The following is a 10,510-nucleotide window of genomic DNA, read 5'->3' as shown; positions in this document are numbered from 1 at the left end:
TTGGTAATAGTCCACAGTTAGGCTAGTACATGTCGTTAATTGTATTGCCTCTAACCTGGTGCAAAGAGATGCCACTTGCGTCAAGGAAATTTGCAGATGTGCGAAGGATTGAGAAAACAATTAATTATATAAGAAAAAAACGTTTGGTACCACACCTTCATTCTCTTATTGGCCGTACGATACCTCAGTTTGTATGATCACAAGCTGGACTGCAGATCATGTAAGCTCTGATGCATGATTTCAACATTTAGCGGAAGCGACCACGTTACGCATGTTCACCGTTAGATCACCTTCTTGCAATCCATAAACATGATCACGCCACCGTTCACTATAACCTCTGTCGTCGTATATATTGTTGCCATCCATTCATCCATTGCACATAATTTCATGAATGGGCTCCTTTGTTTTCTAACTACCAGGGTCCTAAGTGTATAAACCCGCTCTGAGTAGCCTCAGACCAGAAGACTAACACCATCGTTGCAACTAACATAATATACCCTTGTGTTCTGTTACCTGCACTTCATTTATCATACGCATATATTGCATAAAATGCTCAGGTTACCTTCTTCTGTGTGCCTAACCAAATAAATATGCCGATAAATACAATAAATCCTGATGCCCATCTCTCAATGAAACTACCAATAAATGAATTGTCATGTCCCCAGGGAAGGCATTAACTTCTGCTTCCCGATCATCTTAGGATGGGAATGAAATTGCACTTAAAACAGCTCTACCGAACATGTTTAGTAGCTAGTGCGTATATCCTTGGTGCACATAGTCCAGGTTCGATTCTCAGTGGGGAAATTTCAAAGAAATTAATTCCACAAATATTAACTTTAATTAATCATCCATCTCATTTAGCCTAAAGGGCATAATTGTAAGGTCGTTAAACTAAAATGTCATTTCATTTCAAAGCTTCTCTGACCCTGCAAAAAATGGAATTGTAGGATCAATAGTTTATGAGATAAAGGATAAAACGTTCATCTTTATGAACCTAGTATATATGTTTGTGTGTATGTTCCAGTGAACTCTGGAATGGCTGGAGCAGTTTTAACCAAGCTTAGTAAATCTTACTTTCAATCTGGAAAAGAGTACTGTTGGGGTAAGAACTCCGTAACCCACCTAAGGAAGTGGGAAAGGATGACATATGATAATTAAACCTATATTAGTATTTAATCCACAGTTCTGTGCGTCGCTCAGATAAATAGTCACACTCCCAACGCCATTTAAGTTCAAGGTCATCCCCTACAGCACCCTCGGGAGGGATGGTAACATTGCTACTACCCCAAAACTATGTCAATTTTCAAAATTAGAAAGTTTATTGTTTCTAATCAGTGTTATTTTGCCTCCGGTGACTGGACTAGTGGTCACATAGTGTATAATGTATGTCAAAGACCACATAATATTTCATGTACGAGGCCACTTAGGATTAGTGATGCAATTGGAGGAAATCATCTAAGAAACTACAAGACACAAGGTCTCTGTGGTGTAACTTGGATTATTTTAAGACTTCCTAAGTCTTTGTATTTGAATTATATTTGAATATTCTTAAACTCCAACCCCTTCCTCACTGGTTTAGTGGCTAGAACGTTCACGTTTTGTTAACGAGGTCTCGAGTTCGATTTCAGGTGGAGGAAATTTTACATGTGAACGCATTACTGTAGTTCGTTCCACATTAAAATAAAGATAGACATATCGTGTAGGCTCGGTGCTAAAAAGGGTCGCTAGACTCCAACTCACAGACCAAGAAACCATCATAAGTCCAAATAGAATGAACTAAATAACAGTATCCCTGCCAGAACTTGCCACCTTTTCCGGACAACGTTCGGTTGCAAATGATTTTCTCAGGTTTCCAATCAATCACACTTCTTCCTATTAAAGGATTCTTTCGATAACTGTTGATATGATTATCTGATAAAAGCAGTAAATTCTGGCATTACAACGAAGATGTTGCAATCTCTGTCGTCTCTTTAGAGAGAAATGTGGTTTCACTTGTCCATATGGAATATGACACGTTTCCAACAGGACGAATTTAGACTCATTTTATTAATTTATTCCCTCAACTGAATCAAATGTAAGAATACATGTCATAACTCAGTGTCTAGTATTGCGAGCATACTGAACTGGCGGCTGGAAAATAAAATAGAAAAGATGTTGGAGGAAGATCAATTTTCATTCCGGAAAGGTAAAGACACCAGAGATGCTATTGAGTTGATACGGATTATATCAGAACGAGTTATTGAGATAAAGGAAGTTTGTACTCCTTCGACTGGCAAAAAGCTTTCCACCAATTGGACCAATCTTCTGAAAATACTTTAAGAAATCAGGGTCAAGTGGAGGGACAGACAACTCATTCGTAATCTGTACATAGGACAGCAAGTGAAGTTGCACTAGAATCAACAAGAAATTGATAGTGTGGAGAGCGGAAGGAGAGTCAGGTAAGGATGCAATATATCACTCAAATTATTCTACATTTATAGTGAATGTTTAATGAAGGAAGCCTTAATGATAATTGGGAATTTGGAGATTGGAGGTGAGATCAGTAACAAAGTTAGGTATGCAGATGATACATTATAGCTAGAACCGAAGGACTGCTGAAGATGATGGACAAAATAGTTGACACCGGGAAACAATAGGGATGGAAATCAACTTCGTTGAGACTATCCATGGAAACGCACTATTACGGAACGGAGTACGAGAAAGATAAGTTGAAGAGGTAAATCATTTCAAATATCTAGGAAGTATTTTGACGAGAGATACTTACTGCCCTAAAGATATAAGGCCAAGAACTGTAGTAGCCAAAGAAGCATTCAACAAGAAAAGGTCACTCTTATCCAGTAAGCTTAATGTTGAACTAAGAAAGAAGCTAGCCTAGTGATATATATGAAATATTGGACTGTATGTTTCTGAGACAGAACATTACTGAAGTTGGGAAATAAATATTTAGACAGCTTCCAAATGTGATGTTGGAGAAATATGGAGAAGATAAAATGGATGGAGAGGATAACAAATGAAAATATTTTAAAACGAGTAGGATGCTTTTAGCGAGCATTCTTCGTAGGAAGACTAATTGGATTGAACATTCCTTGCGAAGAAATTGTCTTCTTTATACCGTCAAAGACGGAAATATGGAAGAAAAGTGAGGAGTAGAAGGAATAAGAACGCAATTGATCGATGATCTTAAAAATAGGAAAAAAATATTGGGAGCTAAAAGAAGAAGCTGAATATCGAAAAACATGAAAGAAATATTTTCAGGGTCCGAGAAAGAAAATTCGTTAGTCCCAGGACCTTCCAACAGGCAGAATACCTAATAATAATAGCAAATCTTAATACACGGGACACTTCCAACAGTCAATACATGCCACTGAGATCACTCAAAATTCCAGCAGACCCGCTAGAAAATTCGCCTGAATTCCATCTGAAACTATCACTAGCATCTCGCTAATACTAAAACAAGTTGAGTTATATTTTCTATGCCACTCTCAGACGCGAAATTGAAATGATCAAATTCAGCGGGACCTATTGCATCACTATCTATGAAACTTTTTTGAGTGTTAACGATGATTCAGACAATCAGTTTATAAACGTTTTCTCACCTTAATGTTTTCAAATGCCCAGTTTACATATCTCATGAACTTTTCATTCAAAAATTGGCAGTTAGTGTTGTGTTTGGGTAATCGCAAAACATATGCCTGTTAAAGTATGTGACACCCAAATTTAATAGCGATTCACAAACCCAAATGTCTCCAAACGTTAAGCAATTATAGTAGGTGATACACAGTATATGCGTACTTGTGTAATCCTCCAAATTGTGATATTCTTGTAGCAGACTTTTATTACGGTCCACTAGTATCCTATATCAATATAGTATTATTTCTGAAAGTGTAACAATGCTGTAATATAGTAGCTAAATAAAAAGATCATCAATATATATTGTTCACTTTATTAGATTCAGTTGTAGTGGTTACATTTCGTAAGATATCGTGTAATATACATTATACAGTATATATATATATATATATATATATATATATATATATATATATATATATATATATATATATATATATATAAAATGTAATGTACAGTATAAGCATTTAATAAAATGAATGTTTCACTCTGTCTTTCCTTTTATATTAAGCCGAAAAGTGGATTTTATTTTTTTATTATAATTTGAAACGATTTGTTCTACAACCAACATTGACAAAGTATGTTGTGAAAAGTGAACCTCTTTCGTATCTTTACGTACTGTGCATGAGTAGGATCTAAGAGAGTCTTTAAGAAATTTTCCTTTTGTAATATATTCGACTACAGCATAACCCTCTGTAAATGATAACAAAATATTGGCTCTTTCTTAAAGTAATATACAACCGATCTTCTTAACTGTAATATTTGTTACGGTGTGAAAGATCGGAAAGATGCATTCCAGAATAAGACGTTTAGACGCTACAGAAGTTATAAAGTAATCATGTTCCTGGGTTACTTTTACACTATTCAATAGGTGTATTGGTTAGGTCATATACCGACGTATGAAATAAACGGAATGCGAGCTCGTAACTCAACTTGAATATGGGCTTCAACATGGTAACATTTAGCTAAGTTTTGAAATATAGAATAATGTCCCAGTGATTTTAACTCTTTGACTGATACTGTTTCCAAACATTCTGCGAAGTTGATAGTGTCAGATAATAGCCATTTCTTTATTCTGTAATATTTCTGTTCGTACGCAAGTGGGAGGAAACTCTTAGGTATTGCCTTCAATAGATATCACACATCGACGTCCACTCCAGAAATTGTCCGAACCAATTCTGAATATTTGTTGCATTCAATACTAGATTCAATACCTTTGGAAATTCTGGCCATACAGGACCTAGTGGTGGTACTTGAGGAGATGGGAAGGAGATGATGTTGGTCTAGGAGGTTTGGTTTAGACCAAGGACAGTGGAATGGTTTAGAGGTGGAATGGTTTAAACCAACGACAGTGTTTTACATGGACATCTATCAAAAGAAGAGGGCCTCGGATAGGAAGGTTTTGCTCAACGACAGTGTTTCTTTGGTTTCTTATATGATATCTATCAGGAGAAGAGGGCCGCGGGTAGGAAGGTTTTGGCCAAGGATAGTATTTCTTTGGCTTTTTACATGGACATCTATCAAAAGAATGGAACCCCGGAAATGATGTTGGTTCTTCGCCACTTTGGTTTCCAATTTTTCTTCAGTCTCCACCGGTGTCCCCAAGTTCTACGGCCAGAGTTGGAAGGTGTTCTATTGTTAACATTAAAGGTTACAGAATGCTTAAGTACTTCCTCCAGTACTAGTTTATCTCTCTAAGATAAATTACTGAGAACAATAGAATTGAATAATATAGTTAGATTTTTTCTATTGTTTCTAAATAAATTATTTATAAATCAAACTTGTCCTATCCTGGTCCGTGCAACTGAATATATTGCAGAATATTATAAAGCGTTTTCTTCTGTTCGAACTTGATTTCGTGTCATCTAGCAAAAATCTAATGATGTCTTGTAGTAGCTCACCATGAGTAGTATAAGCTAAATAATTAAAAATCTTGAAGTAGTTCCAGAGTCTTTACGTCATTGAGAAGGGTTTGTAAATATACAACAAAATTTGATTGGGCGTCTTTCTTTACAGTAGACATAAGTATTTCTACATCCACGCTAAAGGCTTTTGTGATGCTGCGAGTAACAAAGTCATTTTCAGCGTCTGCACCTTGTTCAGATCTTGATTCACTAGTTGTATAACGTTCTTACCAAAGGTAATCGTTAACCTGGTTCGGCTAATAATTTAAGTCAAGTTTTTGTGGTAGTAATTATTCACACCTCAAAATATCTTCTGTGAGTACATTTACTTGTATTCTCACCTTTTATACTGAAATTACAAAACGGTGATACGTATTAAACAGTTTTATTCGTTGATTCTTTATGAACGAATATGCACATAGACTGCTTTCCAATCGTACATGTTTGTTAGGTAACTATCAACAACTACATAGCAACGAATTATACAATAATGTATATTTCTTACATATATTAAAAACATTCTTCTTTTGTTATTTTTAAATTAACACTATATCAGGTATAGTGCTTGTGTATGAGCACTTTCTGCCCAAGGTACAGGTAATTATTAAACGATACAAAGTATCTCGTTGTATAAAAATGTCGCCCGACGATGGGACTGAATATAAAAGTTACAAGGAAGCTTGGCTTATATATTTAAGAACCACTGGTCCGTTTATAATAACAATATTCCATAATTACGTCCTTTACATTTTGATCAACCCTCGCATATATATAACATTATTTATTTTCATTCATATATATAGATACATTTATAATAAATCTTTCCTTCCATTATCATTTATATTTTATTATAAAAACGTCGTCGCTTAATAATCTAATCAATGAAGGGTGCGAAGTCAAAATCGGTAAAAGGCAAATTACTTTTTAAAACATAAATCTCAATGATTAACAGTTTCAATCATTATTACAAACGGTGATGTTAAGGAAAAAATGTTTGATCTTTCCAGGGCGCATTATATAATAACTACATTAGATGATGTTTTAAAATATACATTGTATCGATAAAGCGTCAGAATATAGAAGAATCTTATTCGAGTAATATGTAAGGTAGCGCATAAAGACAGTCGTCGGATAAATAGCTTAATAGAATGAACCTTATTCTTAACCTAATCTTTGACAACAAATTCTCAACACAAATCCATATAATATAAATAACCTTTGCTTTTAATCAATTACAAATCGAATTATAATTCTTCACATTAACAAGAGAGAATTAAAATCATTTGAAAATTATCATTGGTTAATGAGAATTAAAGAAAATTAAATTGAATAAAAATAAAATAAATGTTCATGAAAATCTATAGCTGATATGAGTTTAACCCTTACTTCATCAATTGTAGTCAGCTTAAATTCGTATTTGCATATGATTCTAATAAAGTACATTGTACTGCACAATCATGATTAGGTTCCGTACTATTTTGTACATGTATTGTGTCGTGATTCTGATTTTGATACGAAGTGCCATCTCTTGAACAACGATTATGTCTATACATAGGATTTGTAGCATTTCTAGAATTTCGCCATGTATTTCGATTGTTTTTGTGTCTACTTCGGTTGAGTGATCTGACATAATTATTGTCACGATTGATTAGGTTAGGTTTATCACTAACATATCTTTGCCTATTTTGCTCGTTCTGATTGCTTGAATTTACTCGGTTTATGTTGTGCTCGGTATCGTTCACACTACGGATATTTAGATTCCGAACAGGTACAAAATGATCTGAATTATTTTTACTTTTACCTACTCCTGCTTGTTGATTCAGAGCATGGTATTGAGTTTCATAACATTGAACAAGCATTAGTAAGTAGTTGAAACTCATACACTGTGTAGAAAACAGGATCTGTTGTAACTTGAACGGTAACAAATTTCGAATTGATGCTATGATTCTAGATTCTGATTGCAATGGATTTACGACTTTTAATTCATTGTATGTATTTACAACAAACTCGACAACGGATTTGTGCAAACGAGGATTGAAATGTTGGTTTCTAATCGTGGCATCTCTATTTGCAAGCAAAAAGTCATTTTCATAATTTGCGATTAGCGCTGCTTTAAACTCCTCATACGTACTAACGTGATCTCGTACTGCTTTAAACCATAAAGAACATGGTGGGAGTAATAAATGAGGGATTAATTTCATATATTGTGATCTATCTATACACATTATATTGCACTCATCCTGAAACTTTTCTAGGAAAGAAGTAGCATTCTCATTACACTTACCACTGAACTTACTCATTGCACGTATTTCACTCATCTTTACGCTTAACTTTACCTTCCTTTTATCATTCCGTGTTCTTCTTGAGTGACAATTCCTACCTATGGCGTGATGTGTAGTTACACCGTCTCTTTTCCGCCCATCTGAACTCCTCGGATGATTTTCCTCCAAAATAATGTCCTCATCAGATACGGGTGAAGGCGAAGTCATCTCTGGCGAACAAGGGAATTCCACACGATCATTAATCGTGTTATTGGGGTACGTGTTGTCCTTGATCTGTAGTGTCCTAATTTCCTCTTGTAAGATAGCTATCAACTGCGTGTTTGCACGTATCTGATTGGAGTTATCCGTGATCTGGATTTTTTGTTGACGTACAGAAGATTCTATTGCTTCTAAATCCCTTTTTACACCACTGACTTCTTGGATTAGATGGCTGTGACTATCTTGACAATCCTCAGATATTCTTTTTAACTTTTCGTCAAACTGCGAGGTGATGTCATTCATCGCCTAAAGAATAAATTGTTTCGTCTCATCTGACTTCTGCTCCATCGTCTGCTTTATGGCTTCCATATCTTCTTTTCGGCTTTGTTCTTGCCGTTCTAAGAGTAGTAATATTCGGTCTTCTAGTGTCATTCCTGGTGCTGCACTTTGTTCACCATTATCACTATCACTGATTTCTTTTTCCATTGTTTCCCCGTTCATATTTCTTGAGATTATTCTACCACTCCTCAGTCTTGTCAAGTTCGTAGTCATTAACTTTTTTGCAGAAGTAAATTCACCCTTACTTAACTTCGGGAATTGAATTTACAAGTTCCCGGGTGAGGTAAACCAAAATTTTTATAACGTTCTTACCAAAGGTAATCGTTAACCTGGTTCGGCTAATAATTTAAGTCAAGTTTTTGTGGTAGTAATTATTCACACCTCAAAATATCTTCTGTGAGTACATTTACTTGTATTCTCACCTTTTATACTGAAATTACAAAACGGTGATACGTATTAAACAGTTTTATTCGTTGATTCTTTATGAACGAATATGCACATAGACTGCTTTCCAATCGTACATGTTTGTTAGGTAACTATCAACAACTACATAGCAACGAATTATACAATAATGTATATTTCTTACATATATTAAAAACATTCTTCTTTTGTTATTTTTAAATTAACACTATATCAGGTATAGTGCTTGTGTATGAGCACTTTCTGCCCAAGGTACAGGTAATTATTAAACGATACAAAGTATCTCGTTGTAGTTGGTGGTAAAAGGATCCAAATGTTACCTTTAACTTCGATCATTATCAAATCTTCTTGACTTGAAATACACTCCAGTATGCATGTAGATCATTGCGTGGTCACTGTGCGAGAGACAGATCGTCTGTACTTTGTGCTCACAATAACATGACCTCCAACAACTGAAAAATATTGCAAAAACCGTGTTAAGGAGCACATATAATGCGATGCAAATGAGGATGCATGATATTTAGTAAGCCACCTTAGAATTTCAAGGAATAATTGACCTAGAATTGGTATATTGGTCTAAAGGAAACTCAATCAATGTTTGCTTCCAACGAATGCATATATTAAATATTTTGAAGATCCGTTCGTGCAAGTGCTATTGGCGTTGGAAGACGCAATAATTGAAATGCATATAATAATGAAACAACATGAGCTACCATATTGAGATTATAGATAACTCTATTGTATACATTCATTTTCTTTCTCAGAAACTCTACCATGGTTCCGGTGTAAGGTTGTATTTTATGATTATACAGTAAACTTAGAACCGATTGTCGAAGAAAAGCTAATAACGCGCCACCCATATTACGCTGTTGTGGTATTATAACATCATATTATTTAAAAGATCATGATAAAGGTATAACAGTATTCTTTTTATATATTGCGGATTTTATCATTTTACATCCTTCAATATTATCTTCAAGGAAATTACTCACAAAACAAACTGCAAGTATTTGTGTAGTACATTGCTGTTCTTTTCCGAGCTTATACACTGAAGGACAAATGACAAGTGGACTGTTTGGTGTAAAGTATGGTTGTATCTCACTTATTAATCTCAATTAATCGAGATTTGCTTATTTTTCATTTGATATTAAATTTTCTAAAACCTCCAACGTCGTTGTGTTCGTGTTATTGTGATGAGATATCTTTAGTTGGCCTTATGCACTTTGGTGCCTTTTAAGGATTTCAATAATGAGTTTGTATGTTATATGTATGTCCGCTGACACCGATTCACAGTTGATATTAAACGAAAGTTCTATAAAAACACCTGGATTTTAATGTTGCTATATTTCTCTTCAAAACTTCAAGTATTTCAGTATAATATTCAAGTCGTCCGTTACAAGTATAATATTCAAGTTTTCCACTTTATTTCGTACTGTATCACTAAGTTTCGAAAACCACCATCTTGATATCCATTCGAGCTTCAAATTGAGCATGTTGTCAAATTAAGAATGTCTTAAGAATCCTGAGGAAAATCTAACTTCACCTTTGCTAATTTTCTTAAGAAGACTGGAAACTGAACAATAGTACTTTGGTATAGCTGTATACTGAAGCCGATGGAATAAAGACAGAAATGTTCTTTGCTAGCAGAGGTGTTCGTATTTAATTTGTCAATGGCTACTTTTATTGTGCCAATTGCGTGAGTCTTAAATGCATTAAGGATAATCTCAAGCGCTCGCC

This window comes from Thermobia domestica, chromosome 8 (assembly GCF_964235325.1).
Source record: "Thermobia domestica chromosome 8, izTheDome1.hap1.1, whole genome shotgun sequence".
NCBI classification, from domain to species: Eukaryota; Metazoa; Arthropoda; class Insecta; order Zygentoma; family Lepismatidae; genus Thermobia; species Thermobia domestica.
Note: the sequence above shows the minus strand (reverse complement) of the source record.